This window comes from Cyprinodon variegatus, unplaced genomic scaffold (genome assembly GCF_000732505.1).
Source record: "Cyprinodon variegatus isolate N-32 unplaced genomic scaffold, C_variegatus-1.0 Scaffold252, whole genome shotgun sequence".
Classification (NCBI taxonomy): Eukaryota; Metazoa; Chordata; class Actinopteri; order Cyprinodontiformes; family Cyprinodontidae; genus Cyprinodon; species Cyprinodon variegatus.
In genome coordinates, this window is record NW_015150705.1 from 766,231 (window position 1) to 791,869 (window position 25,639).

Sequence of the window (25,639 nt, forward strand, 5' to 3'; positions counted from 1 at the left end):
AAAACATGATTAATGCAGGAGCATGGATGCATTGAGAGACTGCATGGAATTTTGCTGATAAACACAGAAACATGACTAAATCTGAATTAGGTTGTACAAAAAATAAAGAAATAACAAACTATATTTTTTGTGCAATCTAATTAGAAACTAGAATAGAACAGAAAATCCCATCATTGTCAATAGTCAATTTATTGTACAATGGGAAAATTCTTGTGTTTAACAGTAAAACGATTCTAGAAAAAATGGTCACACAGATATGGACCTTAGAAAAGTGTATAAGAATAACATAATAGTGAAGAGTTAAATAAACAACATAACATCGTTAATGGCTTTTACAAATGATATATTAGATAGACAACATCTGACCAAAACTCCTAAAGTTATTTCTGGTTTTTAGTTTGATGCATTTTAGCCTCATTAGGCTGTTAAGGATTGGAAATGAGTAAAATGTATATAACGTAATGTGTAATTGTGTAATTGTAGAAAAGTAAATTAAAAGCATTTATTTCTATTATGTAAATTTGAATCAAATGATAAGTAACCCATAGGATTATACAACAAAGAAAATGTTCAATACTCAATTTAAAACACCTGGTGACAAAAAAATCTAAATGTTTTCATTACATTTCCAATACTAACAAAGCAGCTAGTAGAAAAGTGCAGCTAATAAAAAATACAATATTTAGCTAAATTTAAAGCAATTTCATAATGAAAACACAATAAAGGTTCAAAAACTATATCTATATCTAACACTGTTTTTTGTTCCAAAGAAACGCCCATTGGCTCCTGGAACTCGAGTCGACTTACCATGAATTAGGTCAATTTAAAATGCTAAGATGATTAAAATTGAATACTTTTTCAAAAATATTTTGACTAAATACAATAAAAAAAAAAAACAGCATTAACAAATAGTTAACATACCAATGTTGAAAATCAGAATATTTCATTGGCCTAAGAAATGTTGAGATTGAACTTCTGAACTTGTTAGGAATCAATCTCAGATAAAACTTTGTTAATCTGAAGAGTTTTGAAATGAAAACTTTGTTAATTAGTTTTTAATTACAGCGTTCTCATCAGCATATTTGAGTGTAGAGGGTCGCTCCGCTCAAATTCGCTGCCGTTACGCTAAATCTAGGGCCATTACGCTCATAAAAAATGAGCAGAGTGGCCCTTTGACTGACATCTGAATGTCCTCCCCAGTGCATTTCAGCACAGTGAGCATGACGGCTGCGTCTCCAGTGTTTTTAATCACTTATTACTTACACATATATATAAGGGGCTGTGCTGGAGTAGTCCTTCTGTAGAGAATCAAAGGAGAACAGAAGTACAGTGGAGAAGTAAACCAGGCAGATAGAGCGCTGGGGAGAGGCAGTGGGATGGACCGGTGGTTGTGCTGGAGGGGTGGATGACCAGCAGTCCTTGTAGGGCTACATTAAATGGCTTTCCAAAAAAAAAAAAATCACCCACAAACCTCTTAAAGATCCCGACTTTATCCTTTGTCATCATTATTTTCTCTATATTCTATTTTGATTTTGGCCTCATCACAGCCACAGCCAGTCCCTAATTGGTTGCCATTAGGGCTGTGCATAAAAATCGATATAAAGATTAATATTAATGTTTTTAAAAAACAATCTAATATCGGTATTCTGGTGTTCAATATCGCTATAACTCCCTACCGCTAGGGGGCGTTATTACAGCTCGCCGTTACTGTTCACAATGGGGCAGAATTTGCGGAATGTCTGAAAGGTTTGTTAAAGCGCCTTCGTCTTTAAAGTCAGAAGTTTGGGCATATTTTGGTTTTAAAGTCAATAAAAAGAGCCAAGGACTTGACAAAACTTCACTTAGCTCAGCTGCAAGAGCGGCCTTACGTGCGATGGGTGGACGTCTCAAGCCACAGAATCATCTGTGACGATCACATGTAATTTCATTACCGAGGACTGCGAGCTAAAGGCGTTCGTTTTACAAACACAAGCCATGCATGAGAGCCATACGGGACTCCTGGTTTTTAGAATGTTTACTTAAAAGCAATATAGATGCACTTTTTCTTTATGTTTAAAAAACTGAAGATACATATTTGTAAGGTTTTTTTTTTTTCACAAAAAATTGTTATAAGCTAACAGCATTGTCCAAGAAAACTGGACAATTTATTGGTTTCTGTAATATGTTAAATGCATTGAACCGACTGCACTTTATTTTTCTGTTTACTGTATCAGTGTTCAATAAATTGAGCATCAATATTCTATTTGGCTGCTTTTGTTGATTGAATGACTTTGAGTATTAATTTGAAAGTAATAAATATCGATATAGAAGTCACATCAAATCAAGTTGGGCTACAGTATATCGAGAATCGCATCGTATTGTGAGCTATGTATCGAGAATAGTATTAAATCCCAGATGATACCCAGCTATAGTTGCCGACGTGAATTTCAGCAGTGACCATTCACCGCATTTGCTGCTAACTGCTTTACTGCTCTTGGCTGTGCAATTTGCAAAGGAATATTATGTAACTCAACCTCTCTTTCCACAGACACTGTGTTAGGGGGGAAGAGAAAAACATTGCTATGCTCATAATAAAATAAAATACTGGTGAGAACCCTGAATTACATTTTTAAAGATACTAGAGATGGACCGAAACACCATTTTTTTCTTGTATCGGCCAATATGTGCATGCCATGGCCGATCAAGTAAATGAAGGGAAAAAAAACGAAATCGAGCGAAAAATAATTCCAAAGACATCGGAAGCACATTTTAGGGTTAGATTGAGGCAAAAGAAAATCTGTGTCAGCATAAATATCTAAAATAAATTATACCAGATTCCAGGATGAACTGTAAGCCCCGCCCCAGTATTTTTTCTCCGACATGCACCATACACGCATACCTCATAATTGTGCACAATCCTTCGCAGCACAATTTCATGTATTTAATAAAGATAAAGAAAGTAACACAGCTATGACCTGCTGATGAGAAACTGAAGAGTTAACTGTCTAGCAGAACTAAAACCACTTTCAGGTTCAACTCTGAGCCTTTACTGCAAAGCTTTCCAGCAGGATTAGGATGTCCCAGTGTTTTCACGTTTGTTTCTTTGTTGGTCACTCTTATGCTTCAGGTTCTCTTCTCTTCATCTGTTTTTCTCCTTTTACGCAGCCTGTCTGTGCAGTGACAGACAGTGGAGGTATCACTACCACGCTGGTGCTTCGTCAGCCGTGCTGTTCTGTTTATACATGCACACACTGCGGGGCTGCTGCTTAGCAAATGCTCTGGTCCTTGTTGTCCCATTGGCAGAGAAACGCTGTCCCTGGATGACCCTAGTCTCTGTTTATAAAAAAAAGCCTGTATTCACTCAATACTTCAACACTTCAAATTTTCAATATCAAGTTCTGCCTATTAACTTATAATTCAGACAGTTAAGACATTTCTATGAACCAAAAAAGCGACCCTAATGTCACAAGCATGTCGTTGGCATGGTTGTTGCCAACACTGAGGCCTAACCACAGATCATGGATTTATAAGTAGAGCATCATCGTTTAATAGCAAATGTTGCCAAGTGGCTCTATCCACATATCATCAAAGTCACGAGTTCAACGTCTGAGCGGAACTGATCAGTGATTTCTTCAGATGTTACACTGAGAATCGCCCACTTTCAAAGCACAAAACTGAACAGTGAGTCCTTCAGCCAGAGGCTCGATCTCCATCTCCAGATCCTAACAGAGATCTAGGACGAGGGAGATAAAGGCGAACACAGCAGCTTGGCCCCAACTTCAAACAGTACTGACGCTACTGATCAAACTACAATGTGGCGACGCTGCTTACGGATAACTATGGAAATGAGGATTATCTAAACTCTCAGGCGGTGACACTTCCAAAAATTCAGCAATTTGAGCCACAAACTGAATTCTTCAATCAAGCTCAAATGCTGCAGAGGCTGCAGAGACATCACAGCCTTTTTCTTTTCCCATGAATGTGCACAAGGAAAAAATTCACATTCAGCAAGATGCACAGCAGGACAACCAGGACTACTGCAGGATCTTAAAAAGGAACTCAGCAGGTAAAAGTTCCAGCATGAGACAAATAACTAAAGCAGCCCTTATTGGATATTCATTGCATGTACTGGGTTCTGTTTAACCTCCACCTTGAAGCTGGCATACATCAGGGTAGAGGCTCGGGGGAGAGAGTCTGTCAGGAGTATCAGGCGCATCACTGCAGGTTTGTCAAATCTTTGAGCCGACTTTGTTGGGAAAAAGACCAGAGGTGGCACAAGTGATGAGGTGAGGACAATTTTTTAGAGCTGTCTTCAAACTGTCTCATGTCGGCCAGGTTCCTATTAGCACCTTCAAGAATTTGCCGACAGCACGAATGAGGAATTTCTTTCAAATGAAAAGGCAATTTATCATCTCTTCCCACTGGATGTGACTTGAACTGCCTTTAGAGATCTTGATATGAAAGAGTTTACTTTGGACAAAGGCTTAAATATACTAGGATATAATAAATTATGTAACATGTCAAAATTGATTTTTCTGCAATCAAGTTCTGACAGAGTCATGATGAAGCTTCAGGTAAAAGGGGAAATTCCCATTTATTTCTTTGAACTAAAGAATATTATCTGGGACCTTAATGTTATCCAGAGAACAATTTTTAGTTTTTTCTTGATATTAAGAGCGAAATATGTTACATCTCCAAATCCAAATTACTAACAGCAGTTAGGGGGGATGTTTACACGGAAGCTAATTTTTTAAAAGATGAAAAAGTTCAACCTAATTTCTAAGGTTATAGCTAACAGAAAATGAAAGCCTAACATTTAGTGTCTCAGAAATTAAAATATCAACCTGTCCGGCCCCAGAGGGTTTCAAAAGCAATTTCCTCCTAAAAAAAATATACAAGTGAAATAAATGAAGGACGGCCTCACATTGATCAGTTCTAAACACAATTTATGGTACCAATTTAAAAGTTAGCAATACAAAGATACAGCTAGTTTATTTATCATTACACAAATAAAATAACATTTTTGGAAAGAAATAATGGAAGTCCTTATGGGAACCATTTTTATCAACACTGTTACCATAACTGCAGCAAATTAAGACTGAATCAGTCGCAACATATTTGTTTCACTATGGTTTTAGTGGGTCATTGTGCCAGAAGGAGCTGTCATTATGAACTATTTAGCCAAATCTACCAAAACTGTCAAAACTCCTGCATTTAACAGCACTTCAGTCATGCTGTTTATGGTGTTCATCATCAGCTGTGATCAGAGCAGTTTGTAAGGCACAAAGTTTAGAAAAGTGTTTTACAACTTTTAATACCTCTGCATTGAAATAGCAACACTTGATTATGGCCACAACAAAAATGCCATAGGTTTTAGAAATATAAGGATACCAGCCAGGACAGAGCAACAACATATCTGTTTTTGTAAATATCAAATTTTTCCATAATAATCCACCATATTTAATAGATCACTGAGTTGCATGTTTTGTGTTTAAAGTGGTAAAAAAAAAAGCTAGTTTCTTGAGAAACTTTAAAGCCTCCATCTTTGAGAGATTCATGAAGAAAGGCCAACATTTCGCCTAATTTAACAGAAGATTAAAAGTAGATGTCAATCCCTTTTATAGGATGAAGGTGATGAAGGTTCTTTGGTCTTCAAGAATCCAGGCTCAGTTTTGTTACAGGTGATGGTGGTTTAATGTGCTCATCAAGTCAAAACAGGTGCCAAAGAAACTATATACATTTACACGGTCCTCTGGGCCTCAGCCTCCCTCCTGTTACCAGCAATGTAACAAAGAAAAAGAAAAGCAAAGTGGCTGCCTTCCGTCCCAGGCCTCAATAAATAGATTAAGCCCCTCCTCTTAGGCTCAATTATCCCTAATTTCCCCACAAATCAGTTTTATCTAAATATTATTACGTCTACACACAATCAGAATCAATATACAAAAAAACACATACATTTTACATTTTCATTCCTCTTTACAGATTCATGGAATTCTTCATTTGAAACCAACTTTTAACCACAAAATAAAAAAATAAAAAATAAAAACGGACAAACCTTTAGTGAGTCACGTGTTGGCAACATCACTCTGCATACTGACTAGGGGTGTAAGTCACACTCATCATGGCGATTCTATTCAGTATCGATTTCCTGACCCAATGATTTGACTATTTTCGATACTTAATTTGTAATTTTTTTTTTTACCTTACAGGCTAGACAATGTTTTAAGTTTGAAATAAATCAATGAAAGCTGTAATATCATTATGCATTTTATTTGAGAAACAACAGCAAATAACAGAAGTAGCAAAGCTGTGCTCCATCTATGCCTATGAAAACCCCATTCACTGAAAAATACTGATGCCTCTGTGCTATAGATTCTGAAAGGCCTTGCATCACAAAACAAAAAATACTGAGAGGGTAGTGGCTAAAAGAAGCGAGGTAGGAGGACAAAATAGGTTTAGCGCCACCGCAGCACGGGAGTCAGAATTACATTTATTTTTTTTTATATTTTTATTTTATTTTATTCATTTTTTATTTTTTCCTACTTGCTTTGATTCTGTTTTATCTTCCTGTATTTTAATCATGTAAAGCACTTTGCATTGTCTTTGTACTGAATTGTGCTATACAAATAAATTTGCCTTGCCTTGCCTTACATCCAGGAGCAAATGAATAAAAATAAACGCGATCATCGGCTGTTGAATCAATGCATGAATACAAAACGATTATTATTTACACCACTAATACTGACAAACCTGGGATTTTAACCGTCGACTGGACGTTGTTTCGGGTTTGAACCCAGCAATGGCGCCAACAGACATGACACAAACACACACACACACACACACACACACACAGTAAACCCCACTGAAATATTTAGTATGCACCCTCAATACACCAGCAGGTAACTAGGCAGCACTACTGTGTGTTTTGTTGATGAAATGCAACTATAGTTAGCAAAAGCATAGCTTTACGGGGATGTTTGTGAGCATGCAAAGTCAGCAAAGTCAGATTGTGAAGAATCCGCTTCAGTGACGAAGCGGATTCTTCACAATCAACAAAAAAATATATTTTAAACCTACATATGAGGATTCAGTTAAATTTTATTCATTGCTGAAAATAACAGTTTTCAGTATAGATAACATTAACTAACAACACTCGTTGTCTCCCAGTGCTTCTAAAAATAATTTTCATTTCTGTTCACCAGATATCATGTTGGACCTTGCTTTGCATAAATTACCAAATAAGTGAGGCTGTGAATCTTCACGAGATTTACTTGCCAATCCTGTCAAGGCTGTGGTTATCTATTTTGGGTGACACTTTATCCATCCACTAAATGTTCTTACAAGATTCTGATTCTTGCTGAATTATCCTTTTTTTTGTAATTGAATTTGGAAAGGAATAAAAAAAATAACAAGCAAAAAAACAGCTATAATATTTATCTAACAATATATATTTATCCAGCAGAATTCAAAGTGACTCACCAAGACAGTGAAGACATCAGTCCAGCTTCTTCTAAGGGAATGATGATCAGGTCACAAATTCAAACAAATCTCAGATTCAGGAAAAAACAGATTTCTGTTGAGAGAAAAAACAACAATAGAGACTCAGGTAAGTGACATTAGGACGGTTTCTGGTGCACTGAAAAAAATAGTACAAACAGGCTAATTTGTGCATTTGATGGCTGATTAATCAGTGCAGGAAAAAAAAGCAATATTGAGCCAAAAATCAACCCAAAGACATCGGAAGCACATTTAAGGGTTAGACTGAGGCCAATAATCTGTGTCAGCCTAAAAATCTCCGTACCAGTCAATTTCTGAAATAAAATATATCTGATTCCAGGATGAACTGTAAGCCAATCATTTTTTTAAGCCAATCATTTTTTTTCTGACCAAGACACCACGTCTCCAACCTGCACCAAACACATTTACCTCATGCTTGTGCACAATCCTCTGAAGCAAACTTTCATGTATTTAACAGTCACAGATAAAGAAAGTAACACACAGCTATGACCTGCTAATGAGAAACTGAAAAGTTAACTGTCTAGAAAAACCAAAACCAGCTGGAGATAGGCACCAGCACCCCTCGCGACCTCGCTTGGGATACAGAAAATAAATGGATGGATAGATTAACATTGTTCCATTGTCCATTGTTTAAGACAAGGAAACCATATGTGTGCATTGATATTTAGTGAGAGGAACCTAAACACAGTTCACCAAATCAAAATAATCACAGAGATGAACCAGAGATGGTGGTGGACCTAATAAACAGCTGACCTAATGGAAAACAGATTCCACAAGCCTCATGACCGACCCAGGAACAATAGAATTACATTTTTATAGAGAATTTAGCTTTAAAGGGCAAAATAATCTTTACATATGCTCAGTGTACACATCTTATAGTACAGGCAATACCCAACACTGTAAGAAGGCCTTGACAGCTTCTGTATAATTCAACAACCACTTTAACCTTCATGCATTAATTTCCCCTCCGCTGTAACTTATTTAAATAATGTTGGGTGGCTTTCTGCTGACGTTTCTGCTCCTAACTGTGATCCAGCTCAAGTCCCAATGAGTCTCATGGAGAACAGCTATTTTCTATTTAATGCAATCAGGACTTAAAGTGCCAATTAAGGAGAAGAATATTAGCATAAATGACATGAAAATATTCAAGGAGGGTCAAGTATCACAGCAAGGATGTGGGCTGATCGAGTGTGTACTGCTGTCTGGTTATACTTGGCAGAACTGAGTTCAATAGCTGAACATTTAAATGGGAATGTAGAGATAAATGGAAGTAGTCAGACTGATGGGCAGCGTCCTCCTCAGAGACAGCTGCAGGATCAGTAATCCATACTGATTAAACAGTACACCTCCTGTCTGTGGAACAGACAGATACTGGAGCAGCAACGCAACACAAACAAGGCTGAGAAGAAGAGAACATCGACTTTATTTACCACAATATACAAGTTTGATCAGGTTTTAGGACAGTTTTTTCCTACATCTTTGTAGATTCTAATTCCCAATATTGATTGATGAACAGAAGAATATAAATATAAATATTCAACAAATGATGGACACACAAGCAGACCCTGAAAGTATGGATGAATGAATGGTTGGACAAAATATTTGATCTGGCGTGATGGAGCTTAGATGATAAGACCAAAACTTATATCACCATACATTTCATAGTTAGAAAAAATAAAAGCCCAATAAACAACTGCCAAGATTGCTCACAGCAGACACCTGTACAAACATATCCCAATTATTGTTGCCATGTCTATAAAACTGCAACATAGCATTTAAAAAAATAAAAAAAACCAAAACCATTTAAACCCCAGAATGTCAGTCACTGACAAATGTAATCATAGACTGTAATATATGTTGGAATATCAGAAATGTGTTTTTAAGAGTCGTATCATTAAAAAATTATTAAACTATATTGTGATGAATGAATGAATGAATGAATGAATGAATGAATGAATGAATGAATGAATGAATGAATAGGAATTTATTTCCATTTTTTTAGTCAAACAACAATAAATGAATCACACAAAAGATTCTACTTAACATCAACCAAACCAAACACCAATTTTCAAACCAGCTAAATTCACCTGAACATAAATGTATACAAAACTCTCCACCCAAAAAAACATGTCGGTATATCCAGCCAGAGAAATGAAATCGATCTGAAAAGCAGTATGAAGAAGTAAAACTTATTTTTCATTTTGAAATATATCGATATTGAAATACTTTGTCTTTTTTGTCCCATTTGTCATATATATCTTGGTCTTGTGATAGACAATTTAATCTGGATGTAAGCTGCTTCTTGCTCACTAACCACTGGAGGCTGGCACCAATAACTCACCAATGGGAATAAAATGGAGTGAGTCAGAGGATGGATGGATGGATGGATGGATGGATGGATGGATGGATGGATGGATGGATGGATGGATGGATGGATGGATGGATGGATGACGCCTCCCTCAAGTAATTCAGCCCCCCCGTAATTGACATTTATGCACGATTTTTGCACGCCTCGTATCACTTTACTTGGATTTATCACTTTATTTGGATTTAGTTTTTACATATGCATAGATATACGTACAGATATATATACAGAAGAGCTATATGTGTATATATTTTATCTCTTTTTACTCTTATTTTTTTTTAATCTTTATTATATTGTATAGTTGGATGTGCGTATATATTATATAAAACTGTAACTGGAGCGTGTAACAAAAGTAATTTCCCTCTGGGATTATTAAAGTATTTCTGATTCTGATGGACATTATACAGTAGGATTGATAGATGAAAGAATGGATGGGTGGATGGATGATTCTTTGCGTTTTCTATAGACATTTAACTGGTTCCTTCACTCATTTTATGATTATTCAAAATTATTTTGATATTCCTCTGCCTCTTCAGTTTCCCTAAATCTTTATTCTCATGTCTTTAGACAATATGTTTTGTTGTTTTTGTAATGTTTCTTGCCGTCCTTGCTTCCCCTTTGTGAACAGCTTTTTTTTCCCATTCCCCCCGTTTACGGTTTTAAATCAATTGTAATTTCATACAGAAGCTGTGCTTCTTTCAAAGAGTCATGTGCAAAGGAAATTGGTATGAGAAATCTATAGGAATAAACCAATATTTTTCTAAAACCTGGAAACAAATGGATTAATAATCTTACACTCTGCAGCCTAGGAATTTAGAAAGCACATATAAAGAATGACAAAAAATATGCTAAATGGTTCGTGTATTTGCATTTAGGCTGTTATGCCTTAGCGTCATGGGATAAATATGAACATGGGATAGAATGTGAAATATTAACTGTTTTCAGACTGTAGGTGAAATAATCCAAATAGATGGAACACAGAACCTCCTCTGCCTTTTAATAACTATTTTTTTCATACACTAATAAAATAATCTGAGCTTAGCATTAAAGATAATTAAAAAATAAAAAAAAAACTTTGAAATCCTAAGTCCTTTGAGTGTAAACCAATTAAGAATACTTAATTTCCTTAAACATGGTGCAAACGGTAATCCTAGATCTAAGGAGCCTTAGAAAAAACCCTCTAGTGAAGCTGCAGATTCTCTGGAAGAACAAACTTTGGAAGAACAAACTGAGCTTTAAATCTACAGTTTAAAAAGAATCTTAAACAACACAAACATCCCCAAAACAAAGAGAAGAACGTCGGGAATGAAAGAAAGCAAAAAATAAAAACCCTGAATACAGGACCACCTGCTGATATAGTTTAGAATTTGACAAATGGCTGTCATGTTTTCTGTCAGCTGTTTTCACACTATCACTCTTTTGCTTTATATCTCTCTTAGCGTGAGCGACAGCTCTGAGGCTGAGAGCGAGTCTGGCTATCACCCAAACAAGGTAATATTTCACAGGGGACGGATGTCTTTGCCATCCCCTGCGGCTGGTTGAAAACACAAACTGGGTCAATAAACTGATTGGCATGAGGCTCTGACTCACGAGTCACGTCTCACTCTGACAAATCTATCAGGACTCACCACAGACTGAAACTAAACGCTGGCATGCTAATTTACATCCCTGCAACGGAAGCTGGAAGTTGTCATCAAGATAAAAATGTAATCTACCTTTGTATAGGACCAATAAAAAATATGATATAACTAAATATCATGACAGATCCATCTTTAGCCTTGTACCAGCTTTCCACCTTTATCAAGTATATCTCATTATCATCAATATAACTAGAAACCAGGACTTCTTGCTGTTTGGTTTTCTAGAGAAAACAGGTTAGGTAACAACACCGTGGTGAAGGTAAATCTGTCTATTGAGTGGAAAATTAGAAATCTACTTTTTCTTCCTGGGGAAAAAGATTATTTAACTGTGAAAAATGTCAAAGACAGCAGTCGATTTTTCCAGGAAACAATGTTGACAGCAGAGTCACCCCAAAGCCAGGGCATGTAATGCTCGGTAAAAGTGCAAAAAACCCAAGATCTTCACCTCAAACTCAATGTGTTAAAGGTTATGACAAGAAAATAAACAGAACAAGTCAGCATTAGTTGAATATGGCAGCAACTTAGGATGCAAAGCTGCATTTTGAAACAATCCCCCCAAAATTGGAACAATTTAGACAGTTTAGACCCAAGCAAATATGTTTGGCCAAAATGTTTTTTCGTGCAAAAAGGAATAAAATTTAGCATTTCAACATTAGGCATTGTTAAAGTCAGCCCAAAAAAAGAAACTAGCAGGAAGAACAAGACTTTATCGATGACAGTGGAGAAAACAGAGAGATGCCCAAACATTGTAATTCCATATCAGGAGTTTGAGAAACTCAGAGGAATCTTCGCTAGAGATAATTTTAAACCCAACAACATATTCAGACAAAAACTTGTTTGTCTGAATAAAGCAAAGATTAGTTTAAAAGACAGTGAAAATGAAATGATTTATGTCTACATTTGGTTGAAAAGTGAAAGAAAAGTGAAAAAAAAACAGGGTTGCAACATCTTTTCAATGTCTATTATTGACTGTAATGGAACAAAATCAGACCGACCAAACAGATTCGCCTTTTTAAACAATAATTTCTGGACTAAATCAAGACTATGATGGATTGACCAAATTTAGCCTAAAAACCAATGTCTAAATGACGTCTGGTGTTTCAGGGGCGACACCACAACCAAAGCTGAGCTGGGCTTTGCATGTGGTCGAGTGTAGCGAGGATTGCTCGGACTCCGACACTGGAGAAACCAAACAGCTACAGAAATAATTTCACATCAAGAGACAAGGAGACACTTTGAAAATCATCTTCGACCTTGGACAGAAAGGAAAGATGGCTTTAAAGCAGGGTGAGGAAGCCATCTTTAGTAAAAGGTAGATGCCAGTGGGTAGGGTTGAGGTTTTAATTCCCAGGAATATATAACTCAACTAACTTCAAAAGAAAAACAAATACAAAACAACCCAGGAGAACGATGGGTGCATCATTGATTTGCATCTGACTTAAAAATATCAGGTTGCTCTAGCAGGAACCACCTTAATTGACAAAGACTCCTAAATGGTGCTAATAAGTTTTAGAAAAACTGAGACGAAATCCGGTTTCCTCGAAATTAAGCCTTTTTTATGGCTACCTTGACCCTGGATGAGTGAGAATTTCCAAAGTAAGAGACAAATCTATAATAGAATAGCTCAAAAACAAACAAATGAAACTGTGTCCCAATCGAAGCCCGGACCTGAACAATGGTCTTAAAAATCTCAATGAAGGAGAGTGATGCAGTGATGCAGTCATTCAGAGGACGACTGCTTGGGGTCACTGGTGCTACAATCTGTTGAATCCCTGTACAGAATGGACCTTAATGCCCTGCACCTAAACTGCTGCAATATGCCGTAACTTTGCTGTGATCCCATCACGTCAAAGGCTTCAGAGCTGTGGGCTGGAATTGTTATTCTCCTGGTATCTTCTCAGCTTCACACACACACGTCCAGGGGAGGGGAAACACTCACTGGTTGTGAAACAAGAACAAGTCCTCTGTGACATAAAAGGACTTCAAATGGACATTTCCCTGAAGAGGAAGCTAATTTTCCTCTTAAAGCGAGATTTCAATAGCCCCTCTCTCAGATGATGTTCTCAAATGCTGCCAAAATGATATGCTTTGATATTTCCGCATGCCTTGTCCCCTGCTGGCTGGTTTGCTGTCTTTAGAGGCAGTTTGGAGTCTGACAGCTGTGTCGAGACAACAGAAGCTCCTCCAGCAAAGCCCTGCAGCTTTTCAAGATGCACATGAAAACCTGAAACAGAAACAAAAGCTGTCCACCAGCAATTACATGAACCAGTTTACACAAAACCTGCCACAACATGTCTCTTGCACTCATTTGTTCATGTAGAGGAGAAATCGAGAACTCTTCTGCATCCTATCGACACTCACTTAAGATAATGAGCCCTGCCGGGGAGTATATAGACTGCAGAGCGAGTCGCCAAGCTTCTGCACGCCGGAGAATTTGCAGTCAAGGCAGATAAAAAAGGATTTAGCAAAGGACCCGGGGTGGCAATTTGTCAGGATTAAAGCTGGACGGCGAGTTGATGCGACGGCATCAGGTGTTGTTCATTATTGCACAAGGTTGCCAAGGAGCCGCCGTTTTGTTCTGCGAGCATGTCCAGGTCATCCCTGCTTCTAATCCTGCGTTAATCCCCCGCAGTGGGAAGGACAGGCCAGATAAATGCTGCAGCATTTTGCATCTTTCAATGAGAAGATGACTGGATGAATGATTGACAGGAGGAAGGAGGAGAAAATGATGGGCTTTTAGCTTTTAAGCCTTCCGGCTGGAACCCAAACTATCATTTATTTCCAATTAATTTGCAAAATCATGAACACATCCTGAGCTTTTAGAAACATAATAACAGAAAACATCCAGAAACATTTTGAATTGGATAAAACACTGCTATTTAAAGAGTCAGTTTTTCTAATGGCCGGTTTAATTAGACTTAAATGTAAGTAATGGCTTCAGACCTGAGCTGAAACAAAGTCATTAATCAGAGGCTTCCAAGAGTGAAATCAGTCATTATCCAGAAAATGTTGGCGAACATTAACAACTTCTAGTGTTGCACATAAAATACAGATTTTTGTCAGAGATATTTTGGTCTTTTTTGTGCCAATGTCCAACATCTATGTACTGTAACCATTGAAAAACTGTTTAGCATAAAAGGTAACACTTGAAAACAAACATTCAGGGATGCAATGTGCAACCTGAGCAGGTTTTTGTTCCAACAGTGTCCCAACTTTCTAGATGTTAAAAAAAAAAACTTTTCATTAAACTGCAGTTCTGACACATTTCTAATGTTTTGTTGTGTTCTGTAACATAAAAATGAAAAATACTTCTCAGATGCTCAAGTGAACAGGCATTCTTTGTACCGGCTGATTCTCTACTTACTGTTTATTTCCAGATGTAGGGTCTAGATATATGAAGGAAAGGAAAATGTGAGGTTAACAGTAGAGACGTAAAAAAAAATTGTTGTGTTTGCTGGAAGCTGTGATGTTTTAAAGTCTATTAGGAGATCCAAAAGTTTAACACGTACATTCAGGGAAGAACTGCTGCTAAATCCAAAAAATGGAACCTACAGTACAAGTCAATACTGATGGTGATGTCTTAGGTATAATTAAACATGCCACCTTAAATATGGCTTTAAAAAAAGCTTTGTTTTGTAAAAAAAGAAAAATTCCCAGCTCTAGAAATAATTATATTGAATAGAAGTGCAACAACAATTTAATTTCCGATATGATACTCATGTTGCAGCTTTTAGTATTCATTGATACTGATATTGAACATCGATATTGATATCAGCATGATTTACAATTTTATTATTTATTTTATACTGTGGGATGATAAAAAAGAGGCTTGATCAGGAGATATTTCCCAAACAGAGAACAATACTTAACAATATCAGGCATGAGAACAATATAGGAGATTTTAAAGGCAGGCTGATATATTCCAACCACTGCAAAAACAATCTAGAAATGAGTACAAATGTCTTAAATTAAGTGTACTTAGCCTTAATTTGAGTAGGTGATCTGCCAATGGGATGAGCATTTTTACTCTTAAAATAAGATAATTAGATAAAAATCACTTGAAATAAGACAATGAACTTGTTTTTTTCTTATTTTAAATGTAAATGGTCTTGTTCCATTGGCAAAGTGTCTCACTTACCTCCTCAATTCAAGAACAATTGCACTTATTTTAAGAAAAATGGACTTATCTAGAGTTTTTCCAATGTAGAAAAAGGGTTAAATGACCAGAAAGAATGATTCCAAAAAAAAAGTTTAACATGTGCAGTATGTTAAATTTTGATTTCTTGAGAATTAGGAGACAAAACACAATAAATTCAAATAAACTGTGCTTCAAAGTTATGAAGGTATCATGCTGTAGGGTCATTCTGCTATTCATTTTTCAATGTAAACTTATCACAAGCAATGTCATTAAATATAAACAAAGACTGATGATTATTGAATAATTGAGAAATGCCTAATTTACAGAGACAGACGAGTCTCTGTGATGGACTTCACTTCTACCAAAGAAAGCACCACTGGGACGCCATCCCTGACAGACCTGTGATTACCCCCCGCAGCATCATCTCTCTCCTTGAAGCTCTTTGCACAGGAGGCAGGAGCAGTGCCTCTGAGAGAACTGGACAAAGAAAGAAATGTCAAACACTAAAAACACAAACGCTGTACAAACACAGCTGCCATGTCTGACCTTCAGGAACATCTCTCGGGGCCAAACATGGCTACATTTGCTCGATGCTTTCAAGGTATCGCTAATGGAATTTCCTAACAATGCGACTCATCTGTGAGCCCTGAGTTGGACGGCTGCAGGAAACAAGCAGTTCCCCGAAAGGCACCAAAGCTGCAGCTAATGGTACAAAGAAGGACGCACTGCCCTTCAACCTGCAGATGTTAGAGGACACGCCCACACAATGCAAAGAAAGCTTTGAGTTTCATTCACATTATTCCCAACGGCGTCAAAAATACCTGCTCAGTGGTTCACTAATAGACAAGATGAACATTGAAAGTCCTTTGTCCTGGATTCTCTCTGCATGAATTTCAAGTGGTTATCCAGAAACAAATTTTCTCTCAAAAATAATAGCAGCAATAATAAAAGAATAAATATAGAAATAAAAAAAGTTGAATAAAATAACAGGGGTTTATAAATAAAGCTAAATGATGAATCCAACTGTCAACCAATTCAATGGTTGAAAAACATACATATTCAATCAAATACAAGTAATATGGTGTTGCTGTGCTCACATGATTATTAGCATAGGTCACTGTTTTAAAGGCATTTCTAGTTTCAAAGGTACCTGAATGCAACATCTGGTATTATTAGGGTCAGACATAACACACACACATACTCGTTCTGCCATCTTAGTGAGGACCATGTGTTGACTACAACTGACTTCCATTGATTTTCAGTCATTTTCCACCCTTTCTATGCCCTAACCATAAAACTAACCCTAAACCTAACCATTACCAATGCATACCTCACCCTAACCCTAACCTAATTGACACCTTAGCCCTAAACCTAACCGTTAGGAAGATAACATGTGAGGACTGTCAAAATGTCCTCACTTTGCAACAACTGGTCCTCAATTTGATGGTGAAATTGGAAAAAATGGTCCTCACTCTGAGGGCTAGACAGGGCCACACACACACACACACACATAGGGTTTAACAATTTGAGGCAAAAAATAACAAAGTCTGAAATAATAAAAAAAAATAAAATAAATAACCTTAAATAATTTTTAAACCTCTAGCTTCTGTTTTTTTTTCCAAGTTTAAAAAATGGTTTTGTTGGTTTGGTTGACCCCCTAAAATGGTTTTTCTTTTTTTTTTTTTTTCAGTCACACAAAAACTAAGGATTATGCTGTCTATTTTTAAAAAAAATCCAAGCATTATGTTATCAAAAAATGTAAAAAGAAAAAGAACAAATATTATGGCAACAACAGGAAACATTTAATTTGAACATTTCGACTTGATTAGATTTAAAATTGCTTTAATTTGACCATGTAGTTTGATTTCTGATAAGAAATTAAGTGAACATTTCTTTAAAAAAAGTAATGCAAATGCAAAATGATCAATTCTGAGCAAAAAGGATGTATTTATTTGCTTTTATTGTCATTATTTTTAGAAAAAAGGATATAAATGATACTCATACCTTCTTAACAGTCTTTATTTGCATTACAGCAGTCAGTGGTTGTTGTAATTGTTGAGCAGCTTTATGCAAGTCTCCATAATATTTCAAGGACATAATTAGTGCTGAGGTCATAATGTCTGAGGTTGGAAAATCTCATTAATCTCATTATCACCCTAGTCTTTATCTCCTCTCACAGATTACTATTGGAATCAGGATTGGACTCCTGCTGAGCTTCTCCAAAGTTTTACTTACAGATGGCAGATTTGAATATTAACGCTCATAAAAATGTTGTAATTTCCCTGCCCAGCCACTAGGAAGCAGCAGTATGTTCATTGAAACCCAAGAACACGCATGCACAGAAAACACATCCTGCCAAATTTCTACTGATTAGAATCATAATACATATGTGCCTATTGCGTCATCATTCTGCCTAAAGTTCACACACGTAATTAATACTCCTACAGGCAGATTTCATTCATAATGATGCTCATAAACTGCTTCTCAGGTGCACGTTTAACATTTTACATGTGCAAATAGAGCATAACTGGGCCCCAATATATTACCTGAGTGTTTGTTACTTATCTGCTCACGTGTGGGTCGATTTCCCCGTGCATGCAGCCTCCCTCCTCTTCCAGTATGGACCTGTTTCTGTGCGCACCTTTTAACTTTTGATTCGATTGGCTACTTTTCAGGAAATCTCGCATCTTGAGGCTGGATTCTTCTCACTAAAAGCAAAGCAACTTCAAAAAGTTCCATCAAATAGCCCAATAGTCTCTATTGGCCCAAATGTTAACCAGAAACGGGAAGAAGGTTTACACTGGTTAACTTGGCAGCACGTCATGTCAAGATACAGGACTTGATTAAAAGCAGCCAATCACAGGCGAGGTGCTTTGTCTGGTGGTTAACACCTTCAAAGTGACATACGTTGACAGAAGCTCACCAAAACAGATAATACACCAGAAATAGGGAGGCTGTATGCACGTGGAAATCAAACTATACACGAGTAGAAAAGGAATAAGCACTTGTGTGTGATATATTGGGGCACGTTGGACTCTATTTGTGAATATAACATGTTAAAATTGAGTACTAGTTTATGAGTTTATAATTACCCCCCTTTTTCTTTAGATCTTTGCTCCATGTTGGAGGTGATGTTGATGTCTGCCCTTAATATCAGACTGACCAGCTGTTTGGCTATTCTTCCAAACCTTGGTCACCTGTACTTTCAAAGCTGGCTCTTTGTCCGCCGGCAGGGAGGGAGCGCAGATGTTCACCTGCCTGAAGGCACTAAAGATGAGTCAATGACAGAGTCTGAAGGTTGCAGGGTTCACATTTCTAAGCCCTTCTCTCACATTTACGTGCAAATAAGGAGGTACATGGGGTAGAACACTGTTTCTAGAGCCGTTCTGCTCATTAGAAGTCTGCTCAAAAAGTGAGAGTAGTGTCAGTATGCGGACAAATATCAGTTTAACCACCCACTACACTGGTGAGAACCCTGCATTACAAAAGTTATACCTTTTTTAAATCATGAGGTTTACAGAAAAAATACGCCATTGTGGAGAAAGTGAACAATAGAAACGCAACAAGTGTTTTTCCCTTATAACCAATAAAGGTCGTCCTGTGGACAGTGTCTGAAGCAACATTAGGTATATGAAACATCAAATTTCGTACAGGTGTTTATTGAGGCTGCTTTAAGGAGCATTGTGCAAGATTAAAGGTTTAGTTTTCTGACCCATACACAACTTATCGAGTAAAAAGGAAAATGTCTTTTTACCATAATTGCCTCGATAGGCTCAAGTAGCAAGTTCCAGAGCATTGATGTGATGCGCTGACGTCTCGCTCATCTGTGTACTTCTATGAGCCTCTGCCACTATCGCATCAGCAAGAGGACGAGGGTGACTGTTTTTGAACAGATGAATGGATTACAAATCGATTAAAAAAGACCAGCTAAAACTGCATCTCAAGTCCCATCGCACACTGCGCAACATAATACGAAAATGTTTGTCTAGTGTCACGAAAAATGCCAACCTGGAGTCTGTTTGGAGAAGAAATAAGATAAGAGGAAATATTTGGTGGGCTTTAAACAAGGAGGGACCTCAGATCTGGTAATGTCCTGGAAATGAAAAGGGGCCTGCATTTGTCCCTCTTTACACAAGAAATGCTGTGACAGAAATCCCATATTTATAAAAACAAAAAAAGACGACATATGTGTTCTGCCATTCACTAGAGCAAGCAGAACAATGGTGTCATTTTAACATGTTCCCAGAGGGGGCGAACATCTGCAAAAAACGGAAGTTGCCCACCAATCGACATGCCACCACTACCGCAATAAAATATTATCCAGAAATTATGTTAATATGTGAAAAATGATTTGCTAAAGGGAGCTTTAGTACCAACAGCTGCACAGGATCAGGGTTTTTTTTTACATCTTACCATCAAACCTGAGTGTCTGACAGCAGCACAGGTGTGCACAGAAAAACTGAGCTACAGTAACACCTGCTGAGGCAGTTTTGCACGGTAACCTAAATGTTAATGATTTCAGCAGTTAGTGAGAAAAATTGACAGGATAACAAGCTCCGACGACGCCCGCAGAGTTAATCAATGCCAGCGACACCAGGATGAGATGGCTGTAAAGTAGCAGACATACACACAGAGGAACAGTGAATGAAGAGCACAACGCAGAGTCAGCAGGCAGGGGCAGAAAAGCCTGCGGCCACGGGGAAATAAGCTGTTTTACAGGGGTCGATGTTGTCTGAACTGCTGCAAATCATCTGTGCACATAAAAAAGAATAAAAAAAAATAAAGAAAAAACCTCCACAAATACAAGCAGATGGGAGAGTCAGTGTGCTACAGAGGTCATAAATCAGCTGCTTGGCATCGGCTGTCAGGACAGCAGCCGTGTTTCAGTCAGCAGGGCCAAGATAAAGCTGACAGCAACAAAACAGACAAAAACACACGGATCAAGCTTTCAGGTGGAGAAAACGCACATGGCTGTAAACAAGTCAGTCACAATGACATCAGGAATCCATGCTCCTCAGAACATGACTGGTTATTATACCAACAGACTCCTGGAGCCTTCAGCTAATTTGTTTCTAACAGCGTTATCTTGAAAACGGTCACAGATGACGCTCTAGTGGGAGATTTTTTATCTGTTTGACATAGACAAAGTTTAGTAAGATTGATTATGTTGCACACAGCTGACTAAAAGCTCTTATCATTGCATAAAGAAGATGGGGTCCGATTCCACGAACCACAGGCCGTACACTGTCTCTGGTATGTCGTTACAAGGTCAACCCAAACAAATGACAGTACTTGAGTCTGTTTAAAGCCCTTCACAGTATAGAGAGCACTCTCTTTAGGGGGTCAAATATTACATTTTGTCAACAGACTTTTGTAGTTCTAGCAGTTTTAGATTTCTCTGCTGCATTGGACACTGTTCACCACAGCTTTTTGATTGCTCGTCTTGAGCACTATGCAGGCCTTCAGATCACTACTGTCAGTCGGCTTTGGCTGTAAGACCTTATGTGTAAAAATTGTCGACTGTATGTCTTCAACAGCTCCTCTTCCATTTGGAGTTCCTCAGGGCTCAATCCTCGGCCCACTTTTATTTTTCCTTTACCTACTCCCCCTTGGCTCTGTTTTTAGGACACATTTCATTTCACTGCTATGCTAATGACTGCCACTTATATTTCCACTTTGGCTTTTATTATCTTCACCCAATAGCAAAGGTGAAATTCTAGCAAGACCTGACCTGGAGAAATTAGTCCATGCCTTTATCACAGCTCATTCCCATGCTAGCGTCCCTTCACTGGCTCCCTGTGCACCACATAATGCATTTAAAATATTTTATTTGTTTTTAAATGTTTGAACAATCTTGATCACCCCTAAATTAACAAGTTTCTTCAGCCGTACTGACCACCCAGATCTCTTAGATGATCTGCTGCTTCAACAGCCCCTAAAACTAGGCAGAAGCTTAAAGCTGACGGGGCATTCTCAATCTTTTCCTCCACTTTATGGAACAATTTACCTTTGAGTATCTGACAGGCCTCCTCTTTTCATGTTTTATAAACTACTCTAAAACCACATTTTTATTCATTGCCTTTTAACACACTGTGATCTTATTTTGCATGCACAGCTGTGAACCAGGTTGGTATATTTGTTGTGTTTAGTGTTATAAGTTATTATTTTAACATATTTTCTCATTTAACAGCACTTGGCTCCTGCAATTTTTTATACGTGCTATATAATAAAGTTCATTTATTGGTTGTTAATTGAGTATTAATGCTTCTGCCGTGTTAAACATATTTTGGCCAATTCTCAAAATCACAGATAAGAAAAAGGTGAACAATTGAACAAGACAAAAAAAGCTATTTTAATAGGAGATGGAGAGGAATAAAACTTATAAACATAACACCACTCATATGGCCTCTATTTAAAAAAAAACAAGCTGTTAAACAAGTACTTCAGTGGAGGACTATAACGCTTTAACATAATTAATTCAAATGGGTTTTTTTTAATCACAGAGCCAAAATGGTAGCAAGCTCTGATTTAGTGAATGCTGGAAACGTCTCTCCTTCTTTTTCCAGTTTGCTGTCGAGTTTGATCTAATTGGTCCAGCAGAGAGTGAGCAGCCACACAGTAGATTACCACATCTACAGGAGGCTCTGACATTTATTCTAGAGACAGGAAGACATCCTTCCATTCACTCACAGTTGCCAATAGCCCATCAGGTGAATGCCAGAGTCTGAAGATGTGTTGGTTTTCTCCTGACTAGCGGGAACATCAAGAACCTCCTGGTGCAGCGGCTGCTGTCAATATGCTGACAGTGTTTAGAACAGTGTCGGACAGATCCAGGAGTGTTTGAGGAGGCCTGTGTATGGAGGGACATTTGCTCTCTTATTTTTGCAAGCAAATAAAACGATGTGTAAATGGAAATTAGAAACAATAAGATGATGTGTGCTGAATTTTCCTATAGATTTTGTTTAAAAAAAATATATATAAATATATATATACAGACACACAGACACACACACATACATACATATGATCAAAATGCAAAATCTACAAAAACAGACCCCTTATGTATTATTCAAATTCTACTGTAGATTTTGATTTCTGTATTCCTTATTTTTATTTTTTTTCAATTTACAAATCAACTGAGTCTTGTTTTTACACCATTTTCTCCATTAACACCTTTGTTTATGGATGTTGGAGCTTGGCCTATTTTTCAGAGTAGTCTTTTTCTCTGACTGTGACTGGCTGGATCTGCTCTCTACATCTTCTGACATGGGAGCTGGCTCAGAGCTCGTCTGCCTGGCTGTGTGTTTCCTGGATAGGGCCAACTTTAACACTTGCTTTTTGTATCTCTGCTTCATACCTTTTTGTATCTCTGCTTCTGTCTCCTTGAACCCCAGTCGGCCTCAGCAGATGGCCGCTCACACTGAGCCTGGTTCTGCTGGAGGTTTCTTCCTGTTCAAAGGGAGTTTTTCCTCTCCACTGTCGCTACAAGCATGCTTGGTGTGAGGGATTGTCTACGAGTCAACGAGTCGATGCAATCAACTGGTTTTCCTTAGATTGAAAACCAACCTAACTGTTTCATCTGGTTGAATTGTTTCTCTAAAGTGCCATAAGATGACATTTGTTGTTGAAATAAGACAGCTTCACAACTGGATGTTTATTGAGAATTAAAGGTATAGAGGACAATCTTTTATTTCCAGGTGGATAATCAAGATGAATGGTTCTCCTAACTGTCAATCATTCTGGTGATACCTGCGCATACACACTTTCAGGAGTATATCAGTGGTGAGCTAGGGTTTCAAACAACTTTCTCACTTCGGTTATTTGAAAATGGCCAAGAGTTTTAAGAGAAAAAGTCTCTACGAAATGTATGAAAAGAAAGGAAAGGCCTAAGAAGAGGCAGATAAGTCCTGGAATAGTTTGCGAAGAGAGCTCTCCTCACAAAGCATTTGGGGATTCGCTGTCACAGTTGCCTGCGTCATCATAGGCTATTGCTACCCGACAGCAGTAACTACTAACAAAGATGGCACAGGCACTGCATGTTGGAGGAGCAGTTACATGACCAATGGGGAGTAAAAAGTAGTGATCATCTGTCCGAACGATAAGTTAACAGTTCACCACTATAAAGTCTCCACTCTATATAGTGAATGAGGGATTTAGGGGTTAGGGCAGACGTTCCGCCACAATAAGCTTGTATGAGCTATGAGAACAGCAACTTTTAAACAGGCGCTTGCCCTCGCACTCGTTTAATAGGAGTTCCCTCTCGGGAGCGGGTACAGGGTTGTGAATGTGCATTTTTTTTTTTAAGTGGAGAGGGCGGGACTGTTAAAGATCAGCAAAAATCCTCGACAATTCCTTTAGACATCCAACAACATGGAGGTGAAGCTCCTCAGACAGGGGAGAGGGAACAGTTTGTAAAATCATAAAAACCTAAACATTTCAGCAGAATGTAACGTGCATTTGATCAGCTCCCTACGTTAAAGTTACTTTTTCTACGAAACCAAAATTCACCTTACATATTACATCTTCACACAATTAAATATTTACTGTATAGATAAATCCTCCATAGGTCTTTTTCAAAAGATGCTTAGTTTAAACAGATATGTTGAACAAGTCAATTTTGAACTGAAACAGTCCTCTCAGCTACTTCCTTCTGCTATGAGAACATCTGCTGGTTTTTGGATGTTGTGTCATTGTTCTCTTTGTCTCTCTTGCAGAAGAGGTAAGTACTCTTTTGTTGCTTCCATGAGATGTTAGAAAGGTACGGCACCTATTTTAGTCTCCGCTTTGCATACAAATCCTCCTTTTGAGGAGATAATGCTGGCTGACATTTAAGCTGAAACCAGTGGTGGAGTGTTAGAGCCTCTAAATCACCGCTTGTTTGACACTCTTTTTATGGGCTTGCCATTAAAAATGGATTCCACTTCACAAAACATTGTCCGAAGGTGCTTATCATCAAGAGGAAGCTGTTTCAGCATATTGGGAAGAAACCTACTCATAGAAAAAAAACAGTATTTCGCAAACACCATGAAAATATAAACCTGCATAAAAATGTTCTTCTGCAGGATAACTTCCTAGACGCTTGAATAAATCGACCCTTTGGTTGCTTTATGCATTTTAATTTTCATTTTACCAGATATTTTCCACTGTCAGATCAGATAAGAGAGACCTCTTCTTGCAAAGAATATCTTAAAGAACCTTTATTTAAGAATAAGTCTCAAGTGAAATGCCAACCTTTGGGTATTCCTCCAATTGTGCAGCTTGGGGAAGACATTGTATCATTGACTGAACTATATCTACAATTTACATCAAACGTCCCAAAATATCAATATATATCCTGTGGCAAATAACCATTGTAGGTTGATTTATTGATTAATTACATTAGATAGATTAAAACTTTTTACTGAATTTAAAATATTAATAGAGTAATCAATGTGTGCATTCTTCACCGAAAATAGGAAATTGGGGAATTTTACTAAAAGAAAAATGGTAGACTGAAGGTCCATCACTTCAAACTGAGAAAGCACATGGTGACAGTGGACATACCGCCATACCAGGGCTGTTTTCTATGTAGGCCTGGGCGATTGTGTGATCATGATTAATGATAGTGACAAATTTCTGGTTCATTATGGTTATTAGCTGTGCATTTAGTCAATCACATATGGCCAAGTTGCGAGACACATATAACCCAGTAGTTGACAGTAATGCAATGCTATGTTGCAACCCACCATAATATTACCATGAAGAAGAAGAAGGTATCTATTCTACCCATCGCTCACTCTGCTTGGGTGAGAGGTAGGTAGAATAGATATTTTATATGTGGTGTTTGTTTTTATCTGAAAAAAACTTTCTAATTCAACTGCTTATGGTTTTAAACAAGAGTTCTGAACTGAATACTAATGCTCACTCAGCCTGACTGAATGATCCATGCTGTGTGTGTGTCCAGACTGCAGACCGCAGCAACATGAACATCCCCCCCCCACCGCTTCTCCCCCCCAACAG

General features: G+C 37.6%; 1 protein-coding gene across 1 annotated transcript in view; it reads right to left on the reverse strand.

The window, feature by feature from the left end:
* rnf152 (ring finger protein 152) overlaps positions 1–25,639 on the reverse strand; it is a 74,590-nt gene that overhangs the window by 15,806 nt on the left and 33,145 nt on the right. Inside the window, exon 2 of the mRNA XM_015382179.1 lies at positions 7,459–7,552. The gene's annotated coding sequence lies outside the window, so the exon portion shown is untranslated. The remainder of the gene's footprint in view (positions 1–7,458; positions 7,553–25,639) is intronic.